This window comes from Rhineura floridana, chromosome 6 (genome assembly GCF_030035675.1).
Source record: "Rhineura floridana isolate rRhiFlo1 chromosome 6, rRhiFlo1.hap2, whole genome shotgun sequence".
Taxonomy (NCBI): domain Eukaryota; kingdom Metazoa; phylum Chordata; class Lepidosauria; order Squamata; family Rhineuridae; genus Rhineura; species Rhineura floridana.
In genome coordinates this window covers 82861209-82869232 of record NC_084485.1, presented here as the reverse complement: position 1 = coordinate 82869232, position 8024 = coordinate 82861209, and positions in this window count along the sequence as shown.

Sequence of the window (8024 nt, the reverse complement as noted above, 5' to 3'; positions counted from 1 at the left end):
CTGACTGTTCCTTCAGTATTACTTTTATATACCTCTCCTCCTTGGGAGGCCTTTATCTAGTATCACTAATAGATTCCACTCTCTATACAGATCTGGCTGGAATGGGTACAAATACCCTTGGTTGCAAGCAAATAGCCCACAGCCCAAAACTTCAGAGAAAGAGCCTGAATGGAACCCCAAAAGCAGCATGTTCAAAAGGCAAATAGGTGGATCTTCTTGCACTTTCTGAGGGATGGCTCTCCTTTGCTGAGGTGTTTAAGCAGAGGATGAATTATCTGTTGGTCAGGAAGACTCTGGTTGCCTTCTTCATTTCAGATCCTGCACTGGGCAGGGAGAGACATCAAGATGTACTTTCCAACTTCAGTATAAGTTATGGGATCATATGAAATATGTATATATGTTGTTTTCATGTATGTGACTGTCACAGCTTCCCTATCTTTGGTTTATTTATTCTGTAACTTAACATAACTTGAGTTATGTCAACTTTTTTATGGATTTAGAAAACAGGAACTTTGAAAAACAATGAACTCTTTACATTTGTTCAACTTGTCTCCTCAGGCATCTGTAAGACCATAAGAGCCTTGCTGAGTCATTCCAACAACCTATCTAGTCTAGTATCCTGTTTCCCACAATGACCAAGCAGATGGCATGGGGATGCCCCAAAACTGGGTATGAGGGCACTAGCCCTCTCCTCATTGTTCCCCAGCAACTGGCACTCAGAGCCTCTGATACTGAGGTGACATGTTGCACTAGTGACCATTAATGTTTTTACCCTGTCTTTAGAGCCATTTAAATTGGTGGCTCCTCTGTTCTAGCAAACGCTGTAGTTTAACTACATGCTGTGTGAAGATATACTTCCTGTGGTATGTCCAGAATCTCCTACAATACAGCTTTGCTTGATGATCCTGGGCTCTAGTTTTGAGAGCTGGAGGAAAACCTCTCTCTACACACCACAAATACTTTTTAAAATAATAATAATAATAATAATAATAATAATTATTATTATTATTATTATTTATTTATTTTAAGAGTGCTAAACTTTGTCACATTTCCTCTTAAGGGTGTTGCTCCAGGCTTCTGATCATTTGGGTTGCCCTTTTCCTGCATCTTTTCTACCTCTACAAATATCAACACTAAAAACAGTTTAAAACATCATAAAAACAGACTTTAAAATACATTAAAACAAAACATTTTAAAAAACATTTTTTAAAAACCTTTCAAGACATCTTTAAAAAAAAAGGTTTAAAAACATATTAAAAAGCAATTCCAACACAGACACAGACTGGGATAAGGTCTCAACTTAAAAGACTTGTTGAAAGAGGAAGGTCTTCAATAGGCGCTGAAAAGTTAACACAGATAGCGCCTAATATTTAAGGGGAGGGAATTCCACAGGGTAGGTGCCGCCACACTAAGGGTCCGTTTCTTATGTTCTGTGGAATGGACCTCCTGATAAGATGGTATCTGCAGGAGGCCCTCACCTGCAGAGCGCAGAGATCGACTGGGTATATAAGGGATAAGACGATCTTTCAGGTATCCTGGTCCCAAGCTGTATAGGGCTTTGTACACCAAAACTAGAACCCTGAACTTGGACCAGTAGCTAATGGGCAGCCAGTGCAATCCTTTCAGTAGGGGGGTGACATGTTGGCAATACCTTGCCCCAGTGAGCAGTCTCGCGGCCGCATTTTGCACCAGCTGCAGCTTCCAGACCAACCTCAAAGGCAGCCCAACATAGAGCGCATTACAGTAATCCAGCCTGAAGGTTACCAGTGCATGGACATCAGCGGTCAGGCTATCCCGGTCCAGAAACAGACGCAGCTGTCTCACCAGCCGAAGCTGGTAAAAGGCACTCCTAACCACTGAGGTCACCTGGGCCTCTAGCGACAAAGATGGATCCAGGAGCACCCCCAGACTACGGACCTGCTCTTTCAGAGGGAGTACAACCCCATTCCAAACAGGCACCTGACCAATTATCTGAACTCAGGAACCACCAACCCACAGCGCCTCCGTCTTGCTAAGATTCAGACTCAGTTTATTGGCCCTCATCCAGCTCACCACCCAGTCCGGGCTGCAGTCCAGGGCTTGCACGGCCTCTCCTGATTCAGATGTTACAGAGAAATAGAGCTGGGTATCATCAGCGTACTGCTGACACCTCACTCCAAATCTCCTGATGACTGCTCCCAAGGGCTTCATATAGATGTTAAACAGCATGGGGGACAAGATGGTACCCTGAGGCACCCCACAGCACAACAGCCAGGGGCCCGAAAGACAATCACCCAAAGCTATTATCTGAGAGCGACCCTGGAGATAGGAACGGAACCACTGTAAAACAGTGCCTCCAATACCCATCTCACCAAGTCGGCCCAGAAGGATACCGTGGACAATGGTATCAAAAGCTGCTGAGAGATCAAGTAAGAGCACTTGCCCTGTCCTCCTCCCGATAAAGGTCACCTATCAGGGCGACCAAAGCCGATTCAGTCACATAACCAGGCCTGAACCTGGACTGCGCCAAGATAATATTTTTTATCCAATAGTACTTTAAATTGCTGCACCTCAACCTTCTCAGTCACCTTCCCTAGGAAGAGGGTATTTGCGACCGGTTGGTAATTGTCGCAGACCAATGGGTCCAGGGTGCGCTTTTTCAGGAGCGGTTGGATCACTGCTTCTTTCAGGGCAGTTGGAACCACTCCCAACTGCAATGATGCATTGACCACACCCTGGATCCACTTCGTCAAACCCACTGGGCAAACTTTAATAAACCAAGAAGGGCAAGGGTCGAGAGGACTTGTTACTGGCCACGTTATCACTAGCACCTTGTCTACGTCATCAGGCCGCATCAACTGAAACTGTTCCTAAGAAGTTGCAGCAGATGTTGCACTGGACACCTCATTGGAGATTACAGTAGCTGTGGATGGAGCATCAAGACTGCTATGGAGGCGAGCAACTTTACCCTCAAAGTGCCTTGCAAACAATTCACAGTGGGCCTCCAAAGGGTCTAAAATTCCATTTCCTGGAGTTGATGTCAACAGACCCCTGGCAATACGGAAAAGCCCCACCGGATGGCTACTTGGGGATGAGATGAAGGCAGAGAAGTGAGCCTTCTTTGCCACCCTCACACAGAAGGCATGGTTATGATGTTTTACTCATGCCCGATCAGCCTCACAGCACGTCTGTCACCACTTGCGCTGTAGCTGTCGTCCTGCCTGTTTTGTTGCCCTTAACTCACTGGTGTACCAAGGTGCAAACCAGGCTCCACAATGCTGGAGAGGACGCTCGGGGGTAATTGTGTCAAGAGCCTGATGCACCTCACTGTTCCATAACGTGACAAGATCTTCAGCAGGGTCACCTGCTCTATCTACTGGGAACTCCTCCAGGGCATTCACGAATCCAGTGGATTCCATTAGTCTCCAGGGGCGGACCATCTGAATCTGCCCACCACACCTGCAGGGAAGGATCAGAGCCTTAAGTCTAAACTTCACCAGGAAGTGGCCTGACCATGACAATGGGATGACATCCACCCCCCATCTCCAAACCACCCCTTCCTCCATCTGGAGCAAAAACCAAGTCAAGGGTGTGCCCTGCCCTATGCATCAGGCTGATAACAACTTGAGACAGCCCCATGGTCATCATGGAGGCCATGAAGTCTTGAGCCGGAACACTAGAGGCAGCCTCAGCATGGACATTGAAATCACCCAGTACTATTGTTCTGGGCTCCTCCAATACCACAGCCAAGATGTTCTCTGTCAGCTCAGTCAGAGAAGCTGCCGGGCAGCAGGATGGATGGTACACCAGCAGCTACCCTAGTTTACTGTCTCCTTGGCCAGACACCAGGTGCAGGCCCTCACAGCCAGCTCCAAGACAGAGTAGTTTTCTGGTGTCAGAGATGGAAGTTCTGTAGACCACAGCAACTCCTCTCTCCTTCCCTGCAGCCTGTGCTGGTGTGGCACCGAGTATCCAGGTGGGCAAAGCTGAGTCAGATCAACTCCTCCCAGCTCACCCACACAGGTCTCAGTAATGCACAGCAAATCGACACCTTCCTCAACAATCAAATCATGGATGAGTGTGGTCTTACTGTGTTCCGATCTGGCATTATACAACAACACACACAGGCCAGTTGGCACAGCTCATGAGCAATGAGAAACCCATCCATGAGAGGAGTGGCAGCAAGGAACAAGGCGTAGATACCGTTGCCCTCCTCTTCTATGGTAATTCACCACCTCCCTATGGCTATACTTCCCTCTACCCGTGATCACCGAAATTGGGGTGGCATCACCCATGTCCCTCCTTACTAAGACTCCTCCTAAACACCTGATATGGACCCAACAAGAGCCCACCAACAAAACCTACCTGAGCCAATTATCCCAGTAGGCCTCTGAGCCAATTATCCCAGTAGGCCTCTGTGAGAATTAGGAACAGTAAGACCCACTCAATGTTTTTTGCACAAGGCACATCTACTACCCTCTATCTCACACCCAGGGAGGGCCAGCTTTCTGCCAATTATAGACTCTCTGAAGGCATCTGGCAACTTTCTCCTAGAATACAGTTCACTGTACAGCTCTCACCCTACGCAGGCACTACACATGAGCCACACACCCTCCCCACTACCCAATCTCCTACAGATTGGTTAGAAAAACAAAAGAAATAGAAGAGGATAGCGCCTTCTCCTTTGGGACTCTCTAAGGACTCCCCCAAGGGGATACCCCTTCGGTGTGGCCCCCTCCGGTGGCAACCCCGGCGGAGACAGACCCGCCACCCAAGGGCAGCTGGGCTTTTATGCCTCCTGACCTGGCCAGAAGCTGTTGCAAGAAGCTGTGCGGTTAGCTGCAGCCTCTCTCTAGAGCCAGGGTCAGGCAGCGGGTCCCAGTCCTTGTAGCACTTACCAGGGACTTCAGCTGTCTCAAAAGACAGCAACCCAAAGGAGCAAGCAGCAAGCACCCACATTCTCAGATGCTCACTCCCAGGGCAGGTTTTTGAGATGCAGCAATCAAGAGTTCAATGTATTATTCCAAGCATGGTTGCATCTCAGATCTGTATACAGGCATTACAGTATCAGCAGTTTTTAAATCCCATTTCTAACAATACCTAGCATGTAATTCACTTTTTTTCACAGCTGATGTATATAAGGCCAATGCTTTCAATTAAATGTTCACCACAACTGACCCCAATCCCTTTCATGGTCAGTCAGAACTTTTCTATATAATTCATTTTCATGTAAGCAGTCTTCACTGATTAACAACTTGGGCTGTCATACAGCAGTATCTCCTCCCCCCACTCTCTAATTTTTAAAAGGATGGAAAATCTGTTCACTTCAGATGTTCATAGAATCATAGAATAGTAGAGTTGGAAGGGGCCTTTAAGGCCATCAAGTCCAACCCCCTGCTCAATGCAGGAATCCAAATCAAAGCATTCCTGACAGATGGCTGTCCAGCTGCCTCTTGAATGCCTCCAGTGTCGGAGAGCCCACTACCTCTCTAGGCAATTGGTTCCATTGTTGTATGGCTCTAATACTTAGGAAGTTTTTCCTGATGTCCAGTTGAAATGTGGCTTCCTGCAACTTGAGCCCATTATTCCGTGTCCTGCACTCTGGGATGATTGAAAAGAGATCCTGGCCCTCCTCTGTGTGACAACCTTTCATGTACTTGAAGAGTGCTATCATATCTCCCCTCAGTCTTCTCTTCTCCAGGCTAAACATGCCCAGTTCTTTCAGTCTCTCCTCATAGGGCTTGGTTTCCAGTCCCCTGATCATCCTTGTTGTCCTCCTCTGAACCTGTTCCAGTTTGTTTGCATCCTTCTTGAAGTGCGGAGACCAGAACTTGACGCAGTATTCAAGATGAGGCCTAACCAGTGCTGAATAGAGGTGAACTAATACTTCACGCGATTTGGAAACTATACTTCTGTTAATGCAGCCTAATATAGTATTTGCCTTTTTTGCAGTTGACTCATATTCACTGTTGACTCATATTCAGCTTGTGATCAATGACAATTCCAAGATCCTTCTCACATGTTGTATTGCTGAGCCAAATATCCCCCATCTTATAACTGTGCATTTGGTTTCTTTTTCCAAGTGTAGAACTTTGCATTTATCCCTGCTGAATTTCATTCTGTTGTTTTCAGCCCAATGCTCCAGCCTGTCAAGGTCCCTTTGAATTTTCTTCCTGTCTTCCACGGTATTAGCTATGCCCCCAATTTTGCATCATCTGCAAATTTGATAAGCATGCTCTGTACCTCCTCATCCAAGTTGTTAATAAAAATGTTGAAGAGCACTGGGCCCAGGACTGAGTCCCGTGGTACCCCACTCGTTACTTCCACCCAGTTTGAGAAGGAACCATTGATAAGCACTCTTTGACTACGATTCTGGAGCCAGCTGTGGATCCACCTGATAGTTGTTCCATCCAGCCCACATTTAGTTACCTTGCTAATCAGAGTATCATGGGGCACTTTGTAAAAAGCTTTGCTGAAGTGAAGATATATTATGTCCACAGCATTCCCACAGTCTACAAGTGAGGTTACCAGATCAAAAAATGAGTTAAGATTAGTTTGGCAGGATTTGTTCTTCATAAATCCGTGTTGGCTTCTAGTAATCACTGCATTGCTTTCAAGGTGCTTACAGATTGACTGCTTTATAATCTGCTCCAGAATTTTTCCAGGGATTGATGTTAGGCTGACTGGTCTGTAGTTCTCTGGTTCCTCCTTTTTGCCCTTTTTGAAGATAGGGACATTAGCTCTCCTCCAGTCATCCGGCACTTCACCAGTCCTCCATGATTTCGCAAAGATAATAGACAGCAGTTCTGAGAGTTCTTCAGCCAGTTCCTTCAATACTCTAGGATGCAGTTATCAGGCCCTGTCGATTTGAACTCATTCAAAGCGATTAGGTATTCCTTGACCGTTTGTCTGTCAAGCTCCAGCTCCAATCCTGCCCCTTCTATTTCATGTTTCCCGGGAGAGTCATAGACCCTTCTTTGTGAGAAGACTGAGCCAAAGTAGGAATTGAGCACTTCTGCCTTTTCTTTGTCATCTGTTATCATTTTGCCTTCCTCATTGAGTAACTGTGCCACCATTTCTTTTCTGTCTTTATGGATGTACCTGAAAAAAGCTTTTTTGTTGCTTTTAGCATCCCTCGCTAACCACAGCTCATTCTCAGCTTTAGCCTTCCTGACCCCATTCCTGCAATTCTGTGATACCTGCCTCTACTCTTCCTTTGTGTCAGACTTCAACTCTCATCTGCCCTGGGCAACATGGATTATGGGAATTATAGTCCCGCAACAGCTCACAGGCTCCTCAGCTTTGTTTAAAAAAGTAGCATTGTGTTACCTTATCAGGTGTAGTAAGGCCATTGATTTATGAGTTGTGATGCTTTTTAGAAGGTTGAGAAGTAATTTCTCCTCCCTGGTTTATCCCTCTTTTATCCTGGAACTTAATTCATCCTGTCCCTTCACTGCCACTTTTTCCTTCTGTCAAAGAAGCTAAGTGTGTGTACTGACTCTTCTTCCCCACAGCTTAAAAAGGAAAACAAAAATACTTAAGTATTTTTGTGCAAAACAAGGACTCCACTGACCATTTAACTGCCCGATTGATACTTATTACCATTTGGCTACTTTGGTACTCTCTGTATTTGAACAAATAGTTTGAAATATTTTTAAAGAAAAGGCAAAACGTGAAAAATCTCATAATGTGAAAAAAGATAACTCTTTGGCATAGGTAACACACACACTCAACTTGACACAGCTCATATATAGTGAGGTTTATTGTTACGATCATGTGAACAATTTGTTAACTGTGGGCTAATCCTGAAGGAAGATTAGTACAAACAAATACTGCAACAGAACAAGACAGAATGAGAAACAAGGCAAACCTAAAAGGGGATGGTGGGAATGCAAATCCTTTTTAAACATTACCACTGTGTTTTTAAAAATGCTCTCCACTCGTCACAACTAGACATCTACTTAAAATGCTAGAGATGCCATCTTTCATTTTTTAAACAGCTGCCTGTAGACTGAAAGTATAACATGGTTAGTAAGCACATGTAG